Below are 18,712 nucleotides of genomic sequence, written 5' to 3'. Positions count from 1 at the left end.
TAGTACAGTAAACATGGCTAATTAGTGCCATGACTTCATTAAGGAGTTTAATTTGACCAAACTTTTCTTGCAGCTTTCTGGTGAAAATATTGCGTTGTCTGGATATTGAAGTTTTATATATTTAAAGTTTAAGATTTATAAGCCTGCTTCCTAAGCAGCAAGGAACAGGAAATAAGAGGTCAGAAATATCTCAGGACACAAAGGCTAAAGAAATGGATTTAAACTTACCAAAGAATTTAATTTGACCACTTTTGTTGCTGGTTTGGTGGAAGTGTAAATTGCTGGGTTTCTGGGTAAAATCTAACCTATTCACCCTTCCCTTCCTCTATTCAAATGGTGACTTAGCCAACAGCTGCAACACTTTCAATTGGTACAATGGATTTCTAAATCATGAACTCTGTACATGCACAGAGACTATGTCAGCTTGAAGAGAAAGAGAGGAGAAAAAGAAGGTTGTAACTTAAGAGGTGTCAAGGTTATACTCTGCACATGAAATATTATTCAAATTTCTTAATGTAAAGCGCCCTTCACACTTGGAAATTCATAGAAAATAGCTGTCTTCTCTTCATACTACCCTGATGGTCAGATCCACCCAGTTGACAGACAGACTATGCAAACTAAGGCTCTGTTATAAGAATTTTAAGGTCACATATATAATAATTGTTCATAAAACATGTACATGAATGTACAGGCACATGTCTGAAGCAGCACAGGAAGACAGGCCTGACTGACACCATTTTGACTCTCTGAGCAGGTGTTCCTCTGCAAGGAAGAAGGGGGTGGGGGGAACCTTCTCATTGTCTCAGGTAATCCCTGGCATCCTGATACCCGAGTGCCAGACAAAAGGGTGTGATTAACTTGGCTGGGAAACAGGGAAATGTAAATATCTCTTGTTGATTGGGTTTTGGGGGCAGGGGGCAGGGTCCAGACTGCTCAGATTACTGCTACCAGACCTCCCCTTTCATGATGTACCTATGATGAATCTAGGGAGGGCGGTCTTGGGCTACACCCCTTCTGTGACGTATGGGTCCTTTTCCTAGCTTCCATTTATTAAATCAGTTTTCCATTATTTTCCCATTCACCTTCAAATCTTTAAGGTTACAGTCCAATATTAACATGTGTGGTCTTTATAATGTCTTCGTATTAATTGATAGTAACTTTTTCCTTTTAATCTGATATCTTTGTGTCCAGTCCATCTGAAAAAAATGTTGTTTGAGTGGTAATCTAAATATCATTTTGTTTTATTTATGCAATTTTTTTGCATTTCTACCTTTTCTTCCTGTACATACGAATGTAGCATCTAAGTCATTCTTTCCTGTAAATAATAATAGTAATAATAGTCCCTTTCAAACAGGATACGCGAACCTCAAAGAGAATTCAGAACCACATAAGGAAAATGTTAATAACTTATCAATTGTGTCCTAATTAACAACATTTTTGTCCTTTGTTTCCTCCACAGCCAAACTAGGTGAAGTAAACTAAACAGACTGAGTAGACAATAACAGCAGTAATTAAATATAAATGATAATAATAATATTTAAATGAATAAAATGCTTAACTATGATGAATTACAAGGATATTTTCTCTCTTCGACCTCAAGACTCTGTGCCCTAGGATTTAAAAGCAGCCAGAATTGTCTCAAGCTCACTTGATGACCTCAAGACATACAACTGATATATAATTTACGTTGTGTGATATTCAACAAAAACATTGAACTACTGTACGTCTGACAGTATGTTATTTACACAAAAGGGGGGACGCCCCCTCCACACTTGTAAATTAATAGAAAATTGCTATCTTCTGGTCACTGGGCAAATGCTTCGTCAGTAAATGCTTCCTTGAGATGTACTAATCTCACATTTACCTCTACCATATACTGGTATTAATCCTGGTGTATTTTGCCTCTTGTTTTCTTCCACAGCAAAAAAAAAAAAAAAAGAGAGGAGATACAAACAGTAATCCCTTTTATTCTTTTAGTCTTTCTTCCCTTACAGGCATTCTTCCCCCCTGCTATATAAAGTTGACTTCCCTCTGTTTTGGGCTTTGATGCTTCTTTTTAGGTTGCAAATAATCTGCTTTCATTTATTTATTTATTTTTCCATTATGTCTATGAAATTAACCTAAGTACTTCCAAATACAGTATTGTTTTGTAACTGCATTCTGTCAGGTAGCACCTTTAAGTTATCTTCATAAAGTTCTCTTTTAGCAAAAGAACCAAACAAACTTAGCAGGTAATAACAGTAGTAACTATATAGAAAGGCGATGAATAAAATACTTAAATGCATTAAGATTTTATTGTTTACAGCTTCCCAAGAAGACTCTGGCCACAACAATCACATTCCAAAAGGATATGGACTGACAAAAAGGGGGGGGGAGATGAATTGTAAGGACATTTTCTGTCCCTTTCTAACCTCAAGCAAATGTGCCAAATGGCTAAAGATGTGTGAAAAAGGCAAGAACTGCCTCAAAACCACAGATTTCCTCAAATACATCCAACTGGGGTGGAATTAATAATTGTATGTTGTGTATATTATGTGTTATTATGTAGAATTGCTGAACTATGTCTGATAGTGTGTTATTTCCATGGGGGGAGGGGGGATCACAGTTTTTGTGTAATTGTTTTTATGTTTACCATACTTTTGCTTTTACCCCATTGGAGGGTTCTCATGCATTTTTATACTTTCCAGTAGATCAGGCTATTGTTAAGACCAATTTATTAAGTTAGACCAACTTATCACCACATATTCTTGTCCCACCTGGCACTCTGCAGTGTGCCAACCTTCTCTACACATCTTTTTTAATTGTTTTAACTCATTTGACCAAAAAAAGAGGCTTCAGAATCCATGAAGTCTGGAGACTGGATTTCAGTTAAAGTGTACCAGAAGCAGCCACTTTGACCACCTTGGGAGGGACCATCTCAAGTTCTCCTCACCTCACCCACTGCTCTAAAATAGGGGAGAAGAACTCTTGGCTGCATCACACTAGGTGTAAGAAAACAGTACCGGACCTGAATCGGGACCAAGATCGGGCCCAACAGACCGGACCAGACCAGGATCTCCTCTAAACCGCTTTGGACATCTGGACCTCGGAGATAGTTCCAGACCCCAACACCATCAAATTGCGCCTAAGACGTGAATAGTTCCTGCCGTCTATCTTCAGCCTTCATGCCGTCGCTTCAGCCTTCCTGCAGTCGCTTCAGCCTTCGCTTCGCTCCTGCTTCCTACCGTCGCTTCAGCCGCTCACTCGTCGCTTTGTTTTGACAGTTCCTGCTTTGACAGCTGTCAGCCGCTCACTCATCGCTTCGTTTGACAACTCATGCTTTGACAGCTGTCAGTTGTTTGTCGCTCCACGTTGAACTGAACATGGGTCCCATCCTTTACCTCCTTACCCTGTTCTTCTGCTCTCAACCTGCCTTGGTCCTGTCGGACCAATGCTCCAGACTGCAAGCTGACTGCCACTTCCTCGACTACCACACTGTAGACCTAGGGGGCGACCACAACCCTGACCGAATGGGGGATTTCAACTTCTGTCACCCGGGTTCCCAAACCTTACTACGTCACTCGCTGGTGCCTAAAATCACTGGGACTCAGTACTGGGAACTCTCTATATGCCAACCTTTCCATGGAACAACAATACTACCATATGGACTGTGCTAATGGATCGTACCTCCTCTATGGACAAGGTGAGGCCCTTCGCCACCCAAATTGGACAGAAATAGAGCAGGGAGGGGCTGTGCATGTTTATACTGACAAGCAACACCAAACGGAAAACCTAATGTTTGGGTTCCAGTGCCTCCTCTTGACCCCAAAACTTTCAAAGCCCCAACTACAAGGGATTTGTTTGAGGCGATTTTGCTGCCTGTGGAATCCTGGACACACAGAGGGCTGGAAAGGGGGAAGAGTACCTTGAGGGTTGGTACCACCCCATAGGCCCTTCACCCACCTCTCCAGTATGGGACCACACCGGACCACAGCGCTGCGGGGAGATTGCAAAGGACATAACCCTCTTAAACTCCTAACCCCCACACCCTACCAGTACAGCCCCATGCCAGCTCGGAGCAGATCCAACTTTTCTTGAACCTGATTTGCTTTATCACTCGCGACTTACCGGCGGGAAGGAAAAGGAATAAGGGAAAATCAAAATCCCTCCCCAAACTCTCTGACGTGGCTGCCAATAGGGAAACATGGGGCAGGGCACTATTCCCTGTGTATGGAGCTAGCTCCAACCATGTAGACATCTTAAACTTACAGGCGTACTTTTAAAATTCATGCAGAAGGCAGAACAGAACAGAACCGAATTGCTACGGACTCTTTATTGTCCAGTGAGGGCGGGACTTGTGCCCTGATCAACTCTGAGTGCTGCACGTATGTCACAGACCAGACTCTACATATTCCGGGATACTTGAACAATATCCATAAGTTGGCTGGACAACTGGAAGCTATTCAACATGAAGGACTTTCGGACTTTGACATATGGGGCTGCCCCCCCCCCAACCTAGGATGGTTATTTAAAGGAATTGTTTTAGTTTATGTGTACCTGTGTTTTGTTGTGCCATGCATTGTATTAACCCTTGTTGTTAGGGGGGGGGGCACCCAAACGAGGCTTCATTTGGGAATCAAGATTGGCACTAATGCCCTCAAGGGGACCCCATTTGATCCTACAACACCACTCTAGTATCGCACCAACACGAACCCCTCAAGATCAAGCCCTGAGTAATAAAGGCTCCCTTTCCTACCCTTTCTCTGTTGCCTGAGACTCTATGTAACCATATTTCTTTATGAATGAATACAGTGTATCTTTATTTCTAAATGAAACCTCCTTTTTGCGACTCTGGCCAAGGGCTCTCAGGGATGCAGGGAACAGCCATAATCCCTTAAGCAAGAGGTCAGGTAGCCAGGGTGGTGCTCCTCTGCATATCCATAATCCATTCAGGTACCATCTCCTGCCATTCCCAACCCTCCGAAGCCAGAGGCAATACACACAACTGGACCCATTGTTTCCCCCCACCAGGTACTCAAGGATCCCTTCCCAGATACTTACTGGTACTTGCTTAACAATGTCCTGGGACATCCTTATGCTAATCCTGCTTACCTCCTGTTTTGTTGTTGTTTAGTCGTTTAGTCGTGTCCGACTCTTCGTGACCCCATGGACCATAGCACGCCAGGCACTCCTGTCTTGCACTGCCTCCCGCAGTTTGGTCAAACTCATGTTCGTAGCTTCGAGAACACTGTCCAACCATCTCGTCCTCTGTCGTCCCCTTCTCCTAGTGCCCTCAATCTTTCCCAACATCAGGGTCTTTTCCAAGGATTCTTCTCTTCTCATGAGGTGGCCAAAGTATTGGAGCCTCAGCTTCACGATCTGTCCTTCCAGTGAGCACTCAGGGCTGATTTCCTTAAGAATAGATAGGTTTGATCTTCTAGCAGTCCATGGGACTCTCAAGAGTCTCCTCCAGCACCATAATTCAAAAGCATCAATTCTTCGACGATCAGCCTTCTTTATGGTCCAGCTCTCACTTCCATACATCACTACTGGGAAAACCATAGCTTTAACTATACGGACCTTTGTCGGCAAAGTGATGTCTCTGCTTTTTAAGATGCTGTCTAGGTTTGTCATTGCTTTTCTCCCAAGAAGCAGGCGTCTTTTAATTTCGTGACTGCTGTCACCATCTGCAGTGATCAAGGAGCCCAAGAAAGTAAAATCTCTCACTGCCTCCATTTCTTCCCCTTCTATTTGCCAGGAGGTGATGGGACCAGTGGCCATGATCTTGGTTTTTTTGATGTTGAGCTTCAGACCATATTTTGCGCTCTCCTCTTTCACCCTCATTAAAAGGTTCTTTAATTCCTCCTCGCTTTCTGCCATCAAGGTTGTGTCATCTGCATATCTGAGGTTGTTGATATTTCTTCCGGCAATCTTAATTCCGGCTTGGGATTCATCTAGTCCAGCCTTTCGCATGATGAATTCTGCATATAAGTTAAATAAGCAGGGAGACAATATACAACCTTGTCGTACTCCTTTCCCAATTTTGAACCAATCAGTTGTTCCATATCCAGTTCTAACTGTAGCTTCTTGTCCCACATAGAGATTTCTCAGGAGACAGATGAGGTGATCAGGCACTCCCATTTCTTTAAGAACTTGCCATAGTTTGCTGTGGTCGACACAGTCAAAGGCTTTTGCATAGTCAATGAAGCAGAAGTAGACGTTTTTCTGGAACTCTCTAGCTTTCTCCATAATCCAGCGTATGTTTGCTATTTGGTCTCTGGTTCCTCTGCCCTTTCGAAATCCAGCTTGCACTTCTGGGAGTTCTCGGTCCACATACTGCCTAAGCCTGCCTTGTAGAATTTTAAGCATAACCTTGCTAGCGTGTGAAATGAGCGCAATTGTGCGGTAGTTGGAGCATTCTTTGGCACTGCCCTTCTTTGGAATTGGGATGTAGACTGATCTTCTCCAATCCTCTGGCCATTGCTGAGTTTTCCAAACTTGCTGGCATATTGGGTGTAGCACCTTAACAGCATCATCTTTTAAAATTTTAAATAGTTCAGCTGGAATATCATCACTTCCACTGGCCTTGTTATTAGCAATGCTTTCTAAGGCCCATTTGACTTCACTCTCCAAGATGTCTGGCTCAAGGTCAGCAACCACACTACCTGGGGTGTATGAGACCTCCATATCTTTCTGGTATAATTCCTCTGTGTATTCTTGCCACCTCTTCTTGATGTCTTCTGCTTCTGTTAGGTCCTTACCACTTTTGTCCTTGATTATGGTAATCTTTGTACGAAATGTTCCTTTCATATCTCCAATTTTCTTGAACAGATCTCTGGTTTTCCCCATTCTATTGTTTTCCTCTATTTCTTTGCATTGCTCATTTAAGAAGACCCTCTTGTCTCTCCTTGCTGTTTTTTGGAAATCTGCATTCAGTTTCCTGTATCTTTCCCTATCTCCCTTGCATTTTGCTTGCCTCCTCTCCTCCGCTATTTGTAAGGCCTCGTTGGATAGCCATTTTGCTTTCTTGCATTTCCTTTTCCTTGGGATGGTTTTCGTTGCTGCCTCCTGTATAATGTTACGAGCCTCCATCCATAGTTCTTCAGGCACTCTGTCCACCAAATCTAAATCCTTAAACCTGTTCCTCACTTCCACTGTGTATTCATAAGGGATTTGATTCAGATTGTATCTTACTGGCCCAGTGCTTTTTCCTACTTTCTTCAGTTTAAGCTGGAATTTTGCTATAAGAAGCTGATGATCTGAGTTACAGTCAGCTCCAGGTCTTGTTTTTGCTGACTGTATAGAGCTTCTCCATCTTTGGCTGCAGAGAATATAATCAATCTGATTTCGATGCTGCCCATTTGGTGATATCCATGTGTAGAGTCGTCTCTTGTGTTGTTGGAAGAGAGTGTTTGTGATGACCAGCTTGTTCTCTTGACAGAACTCTATTAGCCTTTGCCCTGCTTCATTTTGAACTCCAAGGCCAAACTTGCCAGTTGTTCCTTTTATCTCTTGATTCCCTACTTTAGCATTCCAATCCCCTGTAATGAGAAGAACATCCTTCTTTGGTGTCATTTCTAGAAGTTGTTGTAGGTCTTCATAGAATTGGTCAATTTCACTTTCTTCAGCACTGGTAGTTGGTGCATAAACTTGGATTACTGTGATGTTAAAAGGTCTGCCTTGGATTCGTATCGAGATCATTCTGTCATTTTTGAGATTGCATCCCATTACAGCTTTTTCCACTCTTTTGTTGACTATGAGGGCCACTCCATTTCTGCTACAGGATTCTTGCCCACAGTAGTAGATATGATAGTCACCCGAACTGAATTCGCCCATTCCCTTCCATTTTAGTTCACTGATGCCCAGGATGTCGATATTTATTCTTGTCATCTCATTTTTGACCACATCCAGCTTACCTCCACTCATGGTTCTTACATTCCAGGTTCCTATGCAACCTCCTGTTTACCTGTATGCTAATGCCCCTTGCACCTTCCCCTTTTCTGACCTTTTACCCTGTCACAAGTGATGTATGTATGATGCTTTCGATGTGCATTATGGGATGGTGGTGGGAAGTTTTAAAAGTTCTTGCAGCCCTGTTCACAGTGTTCAGTCTGGCATTGAACCTGCTGCGCAGTAATAAACCTTGCTGTTTGCTCCGGATCATGGCTGGACTCCTTCCTTTTATACTCCGCAACGACCACAGGCCCTTGCCTGATGAGCTGGGTGGCTGAGCATTCTCGCACCCAGAATTTTGCCCTAACAGGGGTCCCTTTACCTTTACCTAGTTGGTGCAAAAGGTTGAAGCACAGTATCTTTTTTGAGGACCACGTTGAAGGCAGCATAACTTTTGGTTTGGTTTCAGCATGCCTGAAAGGGCTGCTTAAAGCCCAATATTTTATTTCTTTAGAATAAATAAATGCATTTTATCTGCAATGGTATCAAGAATGCTCCTGCGGGGGAAATGTTACTGCATGGGAACGCCATGTGAGTCTGAAGATCTGCCCACATAGATCAAGGAGTAACTGTTCTGTTCTGTTTTTGTCCTGGGCCTTTGTTTATTTACACATCCAGAACCTCTCTTCTAAAGCCTGTTCCATAGTGTACTCAAGAGGCAGTGCTCTCTCTCTTGCCACACTTATTAGCTGCCACGCCTTCAGTGCTGTGTTCTGCCAAAGTTCCTGAAAATTATTAGAGAGACCAGGGTGCTTTTTGTTTGAATGTTTTCAACAAATACTTCCGACACCTCGCTACGCAAAACAGAAACATTCAAAACAGCAGAAAATGCTGTTATTTGCAAACAGCGATCCATAAGCTAGTTAAGTCAGGCTATGTAAATATAAAGTCGGAAACATTCCTGCTATGTTCTTGACCGTTGGTGCTTCAGCTCATTAGAAAGAGTGCTGTGTGTGTGTTTTGGGTGCCCACCCCTAGCACAAATTAATTTTAAGTGGTTAATGATTAGGGGACCAAAAACCCTTTGTTCTGCTCCTCTCTCTTTGCAAGTCCTCCTTTATACATTTTATGAATTGTTCTACTTGACTGTTTGGCTTTGATGATGTAAATAGGCTGTTTGCTTGATCACATATACCTTGACGCCATGGGAGTGGAAAGCTGCTGTTGGCTTTGCAGATAAAACAATGGATTGGTGGAATGCTCAGCTCACTTCCTCATGGCTTCCAAGCAAAAGCGGTCTGATAGGAAACAGAGGCATTTTAGAACTTTGGGAATAGGGCGGGTGAAGAACTCTGTTACAAAATGTTGACTAAATCTGCAGTTCTTATGCCACGCAACCAGGGAACAAGTCTTGATAGAATTTACTTCTGAGTAGCCATGAACCGGATTGCACTGTAATATGTGCTATTAGCTGTAAGGTGTATTTATAGCCAGGGCTGTGTGTGTTTGTGTGTGTGTGTCCATGTGTGTGTCCGTCCCTCTTCCTCATCAAGTACACCTTTAAAATAGTTCATATACCAAGCTTTGTTGTTTTGTACTGTATTCCCCAAAACAGTCTTCTTCAAAGCGTTCTCCTAACTTGCAGCTGAATTCTCAAAGTTGCTTTCCTCTTCTTTCATAAAACTGTTGTTGTTGTTGTTTGCAGGTAGTTATTATTCATATTTGCAGCACGTAGTGGCTGCAATCTATAGGAATTGTTAGCAGTATTTTGATTAAGTCTGTGGGATTCTTTTGGAGCAGGAGTCCCATCTTCGCTGATTTGGTTATTTCGCATAGCTGCTTCAAAGGAAATAATCGGAAACGGATGGGTAAAAATTCTCCATGATAATTACGGCAACAACAACAAATAATAACAATAGCAACAACACACATTTGATTCCTTGCAGCAAAATAGAAAATAGTTACAGACATATGAGAGGGACAGTTGCCCTGAAATTTTGAGATAGCTCATTTGATAGATCATGTGACTCAGGATCATGGGTTCGAGTCACAAGTTGGGAAAAAAGAATCTGGCATTGAAGGGGGTTGGACTAGATAGCCCTCGTGGTCCCTTCCAACTCTACAATTCTATGATTCCATGCCAGTGTTTATGGTCACCTTCACTATGCTCTTTCTTGCAATTATTGCCTATCTCTTGTAAAGGATGGAACCATACACCAAGCTCCCTTCTGCAACACCATTCCTCTAGGTCATTGCCGGTCCAATTTTTCATACCAAGTGGGCTGCAAGAGTACTTCAACATGGAATTCATAGCCGGGGCTCTGTGTGTGTGTGCGTGTCCCTCTTCCTCGTCAAGTACACCTTTAAAATAGTGCCTTATTGCACGGGGAAGAGAGTGAAGCCCAAAGGGAAGAAGGTGTGAGAGCCTAGAGCCCTCCTACCTTCTTCCCAAAGCTGGAAAAGTTCTAACTAGACTTTGGCAAAGAGACAGGACGACTCTGGGACCCTGTTAGAGACCTCATGCCACCTTCTCAAAGCCCAGGAGGGCTGTTGGTGGGGAAGGGGGGTATCAGATGTTGCTGAGAGTGCCAAAAAAGACCTTGAGTGGTGTTTTGTTTGGTGCCATTATTGTACCTTTAGAAACATGTTGTTATCTTCTTTGTTAAAAGAGTGAAAGTTAATATAGAGCTAAGAGCAGTGTTCGAAATTTGCCAGGTGCCAGCTACATTTTGCACCTGGCTATTGGCCGCTCGTGGCCAAGTGAAGATGCCTGGGCATCCCTGCCTTCTGGAGGTGTCATACCTGAGGATCCTTGGATCCGGACTGTTTTCACACACTAATACCCCATCCTGTAGAATTCTACCAGTTATATTTTATCTGCACAATTGGAATGAATTTCAGGAACCCAAAAGTCGTGTTTTTCAATACAGTGCCGGTTTAAGTACACAATTAGTTCCAGAAGTCTGTACTCAACCTGAAGCGTACTTAACCTGAAGCGAACTTTCCGATTGAAAGTAATGGAAAGTGCATTAATCCGTTCCAGACGGTCCGCGGAGTACTTAAACTGAAGCGTACGTAACCTGAAGCAAACTTTCCCATTGAAAGTAATGAAAAGTGCATTAATCCGTTCCAGATGGGTCCATGGAGTACTCAACCTGAAGCGTACTTAACCCGAAGTATGAGTGTAATTGGTTCAGGAAGGCCATACTTAACCTGAAGCGTACTTAACCTGAAGCGAACTTTCCCATTGAAAGTAATGGAAAGTGAATTAATCCATTCCAGATGGGTCCGCGGAGTACCTAAACTGAAAGTACTCAAACTGAAGCATACTTAAACTGAGGTTATGACACTATGGCTTTCGAGCAGCCTTGCCCCAAAATGGCAACTAGGCATTCCGTTTTGGTGGCTGCAACCCTGGTTTATGGAGCCATTTGGCTCCTAGCTTACACACCTGAGTTTCTAACACTGGCTAAGTGTAAAAATATTTTGTTTTATTTTAAAATTGGATCATTGCCACTGAACGCAAACTAGGGATTATTCTGAGGGCAGGGACTGTTTTACTCCTGATTTTTGTAATAAACTCTGGGGGCCTTTTGGGTAAATGATTTGAATACTATACATAGGGCAAGCTCTCTCCATCCCTCTGTCTGTTCCCATAAAGCTTCCCTTGTTTATTTTTTCCTGTCATGCAGGTGGTGCCCTCATAAGGCATTATGTTTGTTTTTCCAGTAATCTTATGATTAAATAATGAGACACTTCCAAGCTGTTACAGATCCTGTTGCAGAATGTTCAGGTTGCCAAGGATGTGGTCCATGTGTTTACTTTCTTGACAGGACGTTTGAGAGGACACACATTTTACTAGTAAGCTGAATGTTCAGAGGCTACCAAAACCTGACTGTAGAATTGTTACAGGAAAAAGCAGAAGCTGAGGCTGCAGATTGACTAATTTCTTGCCAATGATTGCATTGGAGTTCCATGTACTACACTTTTTAATGTGGAATTTTGAGACAAATTTTTCTTATCTCAAAAGGGGAAATATTTAATGGCATTTTGTGTGAAATTATGTGCCTTTTGCAAATCCTGGCCTGTCTGGTTTTTGTGGACCTCTCTAGGGGGGGTGCATGAGGGCAACTGAACTATTTCACTTGGCACAAAAGGGCAAATAGCTGCAAATAGCTGCAACTCGGTGGCGCTGTGGGTTAAACCACAGAGCCTAGGGCTTGTCGATCAGAAGGTCAGCGGTTTGAATCCCCATGACAGGGTGAGCTCCTGTTGCTCGGTCCCAGCTCCAGCCAACCTAGCAGTTCGAAAGCACCTCAAAGTGCAAGTAGATAAATAGCGTGTTTCCCACATTTTAAGACACCGTCTTATATTTATTTTACTCAAGAAAATAAGCCTATGGCTTATTTTCAGGGGGTGTCTTTTTTTTAAAAAAAATTATTATTACTGTAAGTACCCCTCCTTACCGCGGCCAGCATTACTGCTGCTGGGTCCCGCTGGCTCAGGGCGCATAGCAAGGAGGACGCCTCTGGCCAAAAGTTTAGGTGGGGGGGTGTCAGGAAGTTCCATTTGGCGGGGGGGGGGGAGTTGGAGGCACAATATTCCTCCATTGCAGGGCCTTTGTTGTCCCTTCCAATTCCACAATTCTGTGAAACCGGAGGACATCATCGACAATGGTGGCATATGACAAAGGCGACCCTAAGCAAACCAAGCCGAGAACGGATGGCACAGGCAGAAAAGTCCCTCCTCCCCCAACGCCGTGGTGGACCTGCTGGCGGTGCTGAGCGGGGGGCCGAGGCTGTAGAGCATGGCTCACGCAGGTGGCTGGAGCGGGAGTGCAGGGGCTGCCGTGGGGCTGAGTTGCACCATGCGGGCGTTGCTGCTGGCGTTGCTGCTGAGGCTGGCGCTGGTGGGGGACATGCCTGTATCACGTTGGCGCTGGTGGGGGACATGCCTGTATCCGCGACGGTGGCGCTGGCCGGCTCGGCGCGCTGCGCTCAGCTGTTGCTGCTGCTGCGCTGCGTGGAACACCGGGTCGAGGAGCCAGTCTGCAGAGTTAGCGTCCAGCAGCACCGCACGGAGCATCGCCTCCTCAATCCAGCACGGTGCTGCTGGGCGCTGACTCTGCAGACAGGCACCTCAATCCGGTGCTCCGCGCAGCGCTGATCAGCGCCGACCCGGCAGGTCGCCGGATCAAGGAAGCAGCCTGCTGGGTCGGTGCCCAGCACCGGATCGAGGAAGCTTCCAGGGTGGTGGGAAAGAAAGAGGGAAAAGGTGTGGGTGGGGAGAGAAAATGCGCAAGTCCTCTCCCCTTTCTTTCCTGCTTAGCTGGCTTGAGGGCAGGGCGAAGCAATCGCGCCGACATCTCTAATGACAGAACAGCCGTTTTCTCTCCCCACCGACACCTTTCCCCTCTTTCTTTCCCCCCTCCCACCACCCTGGAAAGCGACGGAGGCGAGGATCAATTGCTTTGGACCGGGGGTTGCCATTTTACAGACAACGTGAAAAGAAAAATGAGGCAACAAGCCTGGTCAGAGGCGTCTCCCTCCCTCCAACTCCCCCCCGCCAAATGGAACTTCCCGACACCCCCCCCCTTAAAGTTTTGGCCAGAGGCGTCCTCGGGCCCCGTTCCCACCGTCGCTGCTGGGCGCCGACCCTGCAGGTAGACCTATGTCTTATTTTCGGGGTATGTCTTATATTTTTAAAATCTTAAAAATCCTGCCATGGCTTACTTTATGACTACGGCTTAAAAAAGGGGAAACACGGTAGGTACCGCTCCGGTGGGTAGGTAAACGGCGTTTGCGTGTGCTGCTCCGGTTCGCCAGAAGTGGCTTAGTCATGCTGGCCACATGACCTGGAAGCTGTACGCTGGCTCCCTCGGCCAATAACGCGAGATGAGCGCCGCAAGCACAGAGTTGCTCACGACTGGACCTAATGGTCAGGGGTCCCTTTACCTTTACCTTCCAGCAGTGAAACTAGTGTTTCAGCCATACTAGTTTTTCACCTCCAAACCAGTTTTATTGCTGAATGTCAACTGCAGATTTTACTTCCCAAGAAGATCTAGCAACAGAGTCTTGAGGACATCGATCTCCTGATTGCATCTGTCCTATACACTTAAGGTCACTTCATTTTAGAAACCTTTGTTTTATATACACTAAAAGTGGGGAGGGGAGCGAAGTACTCCGTGAATATTTGACTCAGCACCTACTCTTCCTGTTCAGGTAAAATTCCCTGTGTAGTCAAATTTCAAAAGGTAGCAGATCTGTAAATTTTGTCTGAGTTGTTTGTTTCTTTTCTTAACAAGGTGGCTATTGGGTGGTCTTTTAAAAGAAGTTACATGGTTATTATCTTTTCTTCATAATGAATACAGTAATCAGAACTCTACGTGAGCGTGTTCCATGTTGTGTTTTTGTTTGCGTGTGTCCATACATGATAGGTTGCTTTGAAAATGTACCATTATTTTAAACTCTGTCTCCTGACAGACCTACAACTGTCCAGTATGTTTCCTTGAGAAATATAATTTGCTGTGCTTTATTGTGGGGTGTTTTTTTTGGGTGTGTGTGTGTGATAAAAGCAGGGGATTGGTGGTGTCAAAGACAGAAAAAATGAAAGGTGACACATGGAATGACACATCAAGAAAATGATGGAGAGATTGATTTGGATTGAATGAAGAGCTAATGAAACAAAAAACACCAAGCCAGCAATGTGTACTCAGTGCTCATATGGAGGAAATTCTCTGGTCTTTAAAAAAAAAGTGCGTGTGAACAACCCCTGACTTGCAGCGCAAACCTATGCAAGCTTACTTAAAGGTAAGCCCCAGTGTGTTCAGTGAGATTTACTCCTAAGCAGTGCTATTTTTTCTGGGAAAAGACATGCTGGAACTCACCATGAATGCTTCCCTTGTTCTCTTAAAATAGCAATGGCGCCCACCTGAGAGGTGCGGGGACTCGGTTCAAGTGAGTTTCGGCTGAAAATTTAAGCCCTGCTCCTAAGTAAATGTGTAGTCTTAAAGTATTCTTCCTATTTAGTTTTCGGCTTCAGTCATATGCAGGTAGAGGTTGCTATATCTGAAACTAGCAAATGTCAGTGTGATGGATAATCCATCCTTCGATACGCATGACTTGAGACCATAGAGACAGAAAGCAGAAATAAATGAACAGTTGTTCTTAATACATTTTGTGAATCGGCACCTGTGATTGTTTGCGAAGGGGCCCCCTCCTCAAGCCGTCTATTGAACAATCGGTGCCATATAATTGTGAATGACTAGTTTAATTATTAAAGGACACATAACCGCAAAACATGTTGCTACGTATAACTGTACTTGTATAACTGTGTGCATAACTTGCTCAGTCAAGTGAATTGTACAGCAGTTAAGGTTACAAATCTCACAAAGTTGCTCCTTGTCTTGGATCCCTGAGAAAGACGTTTCTGAATTCCTATCTGCTGATTAATCAAGACATTTTAGCCAAAGGTAAAACCTACCTAGCTCTTTAGAGATACTCATAAGCACGGGGCATATAAAGTAGCTAGATCTCTTGGCCCTTTCTGTGCCTTCTTGTAATTATTATTATTATTATTATTATTATTATTATTTGCTGCAACTGCACAGTGTTGATTAGATTTAATGCAGTAAATGCATTAAATGTACCAGAGGTACCTATGCATATAAAGTTGTACTTAAAATTTTGTTTTGTACATGCAAATTATTATTATTATTATTATTATTATTATTATTATTATTATTATTATTATTACAAATTGCTTCAAAGTGCACAGTGTTTGTGAGATTCCAGCTATCTACCTGTGCAGTAAATGCATAGGTACCAGAGGTAACTATGCATATAAATTTGTACATACAAATGCAAAATAGCATCATGAGCTGTGTGCCCTAACTCTTTCACCTATCGGCGGTTCGAATCCCTGCGATGGGGTGAGCTCCCATTGGTTGGTCCCTGCTCCTGCCAACCTAGCAGTTCGAAAGCACGTCAAAGTTCAAGTAGATACACTTGCACTTGTACAGCGGGAAGGTAAACAGCATTTCCGTGTGCTGTTCGGGTTCGCCAGAAGCGGCTTTGTCATGCTGGCCACATGACCTGGAAGCTGTACGCCGGCTCCCACGGCCAATAAATCGAGATGAGTGCTGCAACCCCAGAGTCAGTCACGACTGGACCTAATGGTCAGGGGTCCCTTTACCTTTAAGGCAATGTTGTTCTACAATAACGACTGGATACAAATTCATTATTCCAGTGGGTAACAATTATGATATGCAACAAAAGCACAGGAAGTCTTTTGACACCTGGAAATTTATATTTAAAAAAATCTTGTAGGATGGGCTTCCATGGGCCAGAGCCCACTTCATTAAAAACACTAAAGTCTTGCCCATAGTCAGCAGATCGTCTGCATGGAAAATGATGGGATAGGGAGCAAAATGCTATTACAAAGCGAGACCAGAGGGCCTAACAACCCTAGAGTTAGTAGCAGATGTGTCAAAGTATTTAGAGTACTAAGGACACGGAGAATCAGTCAAAAAGAGTAAAGGTCCCAGTGTGCTGAGTCTTTGCCTTCCTGTTTATAAAATATCAGCTGTTAACCCCATGATATTTTATATAAAAGGGGTAGAGGGGTAGTTTTGCTGGGGTGGCAAGGCGCGATGAAAATGGTGAGATAGGGATTGAGAGAGAAGAAGAGAGAAGGTGGCGGCAGAAAGAGGGGGCTGCCCTCCGACTGCCATCCCCATTTTTATAAGGACAAATTGCCATTACAGATTATATCAATTGATGCATGTCTAAAGCTTATTTTCCCTTTCTCTTAATAGTAGAAATGTCTAAGAGCAAGAAGTCATTGATTCTTTCACCTGTTGGGAATGATCAAACCAGACAATATGCAGTGGGTCACACAATACTTTAATGAGCTTGTTGGGGATTTATTTCTAGAATCTGGTTATCATCAGACATGACCAGACGCATTGTGCAAAACCCACTGGCCTGTCTTTTTGTCCGGCGGAAAAGGGCTGTAGGGGCAAATATTTGCAGAGCAAGATAATCTCTGGGAGGTAATGGCCCCGCTTTAGAAAGTGCCATTGTTGAGACCAGTCAAAACTCACTTCATCACTCACAAGTGATTAATGAAGCCAAATTCTTTAAGTTAGTTACATGTTGGCATTTATGTTCCCCTTATAAGATTACGTGAAGAAGTAGAGTTTCAGAGGTGATATGACTATGTACTGTCTTCTGTTTCAATGCTTGGTAAGATCTCAGAAGCCATAGGAATTTCTGGAGCAGTTTTTGAGCAGTTTGAAAGGATCACAGTGTTCATGTAACATACAGTGGTACCTCGGGTTACAAATGCTTCAGGTTACGGACTCCGCTAACCCAGAAATGGTACCTCAGGTTAAGAACTTTGCTTCAGGATGAGAGCAGAAATCGGGTGGGGGCGGCAGCGGGGCAGCAGCAGGAAGCCCCATTAGCTAAAGTGGTTAAGAACAGTTTCAGGTTAAGAATGGACCTCCGGTTAAGAACAGGTTAAGGTTAAGAACAGTTTCAGGTTAAGAATGAACCTCAGGTTAAGAACAGTTTCAGGTTAAGAATGGACCTCCGGAACGAATTAGTTCTTAACCAGAGGTACCACTGCATTGGGTCTTCCTAGCAGTAGGATAAATTAGGCAAAACAGTAAAAATGGCAAAATAAATTAGAAAAATTTACCTAGGGAAAGTTAAGCACTTCTAAGACCTTGTGGTTTCAGCAAAGCATTAAGCACATCCTTCAATTTTCCACAGGCTTAAAAAAGGGCTTTTAACTTTGCATGAATTGTGTCCTTGGTTTCTAAAACTTGTAGAATTCAGTTCTTATTTTCACAATTTTGGGCCTCTTTGGTGCAGAAGCTAGATCAGAAAATAATCAAGCAGATAAATTTTCATGGTTTCAAATTGAAATAGTAACATAAGCATTACTTTGCTGCATCAGAACATAAGAAAAACTTAATGAGGAGAGATGAAATAGGGGAGGTGCCCTTTCTCATGGCTGTTCCAAACCTTCCTCAGGAATGTACAGTAGAGTCTGAGTTCCAGGAAAGATGGGGTCATGAGGGAAAGAGACCCCCGTGTTCTAAAGCTCCCCTAAATATTTCAGAGGTACTATGGCCAACACACCTTGTGGACTTCCAAATGTTCCCCAAAACCTGGTTTACCTTTGAAAGCTTTAAAGGTTGGAAATGGGGGAAATCCTTGCATCTGCTCACTGGAAATAGTGGGGAGATAGCGGTTGTCCTCCTGCCATGACTTGGGAAGGCAGGTGACGTTTGCATGGTGGTTAATGCAAAAGCACACTTTTTTTAAAAAAAAAAGGGGTGGGTTTTTGGTCATAGTTGGTATAACTAAATCCTATTGGATCAGCATAGCAATTTCAGTGCAATGATTAGAGAAAACCCTGATGGACCATCTCTGGCAAAGATCCACATAGTCAGGAAATGGGAAGTGAAGGCTGATGCCTTAACACAAATGCAAATATATTTTGCAACGCTGTAATCACAAACTGTGCTTACGGTAATTACAACTTAACCTTCTGCAACAACAACTTTTCCTTGGTCTTTCAGGCCCCAATCCAGATGAGGCAGATGAAATGCCCGAGACCAGCAAAGAGGCACCATGTTGCCTCATGTACCATCTGAGCTGTACTGTATTGCTAGAGGAAACCTCCTGTGAGTTGACTTGTGTCTGTTTGTCATAAAAACCCCTGTACAGTTCAAAGAAGAAGCAGGAAGTGAGGTTGGAGGCAACAGCATGCCTTTCTTGATCAGTGGAGCAACTGGGAGCTTTGAAATCCCACCCTTGCCTTCCCCACA

General features: G+C 43.6%; 1 protein-coding gene and 1 long non-coding RNA gene across 2 annotated transcripts in view; both read left to right on the top strand.

The window, feature by feature from the left end:
• The window catches only part of CMTM8 (CKLF like MARVEL transmembrane domain containing 8), a 50,190-nt gene that overhangs the window by 8,343 nt on the left and 23,135 nt on the right, over positions 1-18,712 (top strand). The gene's annotated exons all lie outside the window — the stretch shown is intronic.
• On the top strand, positions 13,438-18,200 carry LOC132592849 (uncharacterized). The gene is made up of 2 exons (XR_009558373.1): positions 13,438-17,415; positions 17,451-18,200. It is a non-coding gene; the product is annotated as an uncharacterized LOC132592849 (long non-coding RNA).

Source organism: Zootoca vivipara, chromosome 12 (assembly GCF_963506605.1).
Source record: "Zootoca vivipara chromosome 12, rZooViv1.1, whole genome shotgun sequence".
Classification (NCBI taxonomy): Eukaryota; Metazoa; Chordata; class Lepidosauria; order Squamata; family Lacertidae; genus Zootoca; species Zootoca vivipara.
Note: the sequence above shows the minus strand (reverse complement) of the source record. Positions and strands in the feature narration are given on the sequence as shown.